A 631-nucleotide genomic window follows, 5' to 3' on the forward strand; every position below is an offset into this window, starting at 1 on the left:
TCCCACGGGAACAATTCAGTATCCCCCAAACACCCACAAGCAATAACGTCCAACATTCTTTACCGCTTTGTGTAGACCGAAGACCAGCAGTACTGCTTTACCTACACGGGAACCAATGAAACCACAAGGCAGCAGTTGGAGATGCACAGGGTAGGTCTATCAACGTCAGAATAAGGATGCTATAATTTCTCATAATCCATCTTTTTGTCACTCTCTATTTGTACTTGTGTATTTGAATTTCTTTGTCTCTTTTTTTTATTATCATTTGTGATCATTTTCTGTGGATTTTATATGTATTATTGGGGGTAGTGAGGTTTGTAATTATTGGTGTTGTTGCTATTGTTATTATCTAAGATGTGGGTTCCTTGTAGGCTGTGATAGGTTGTGTGTTGTGTTCTGTACATGTGTTTATAACTGTGTGTTGTTTTAACCATATATATATATATAAGGTCTAGATCTTTCTCTTCGTTGTATCTTAACGATGTCTGACTTCATGCATTGATCTCGTAGATAACAATAATTTAGTGGAATGTGATTAGAAGCGGGGTAGGTTCGAAATATTTACATGATGAACTAACAATCTTTGCACAAAAAGGTACCTCGCGTGCCTGGAGTTGTGGCAACTGTCATA

The 631-nt window shown here is 37.6% G+C and overlaps 1 protein-coding gene across 1 annotated transcript in view; it reads left to right on the top strand.

Annotated features, from left to right (window-relative positions):
• Window positions 1–631, top strand: part of LOC119582359 (nesprin-1-like) — a gene marked incomplete at its 3' end in the record, with an annotated part of 145,991 nt that overhangs the window by 99,111 nt on the left and 46,249 nt on the right.

This window comes from Penaeus monodon, chromosome 15, assembly GCF_015228065.2.
Source record: "Penaeus monodon isolate SGIC_2016 chromosome 15, NSTDA_Pmon_1, whole genome shotgun sequence".
In the NCBI taxonomy this organism is placed as follows: domain Eukaryota; kingdom Metazoa; phylum Arthropoda; class Malacostraca; order Decapoda; family Penaeidae; genus Penaeus; species Penaeus monodon.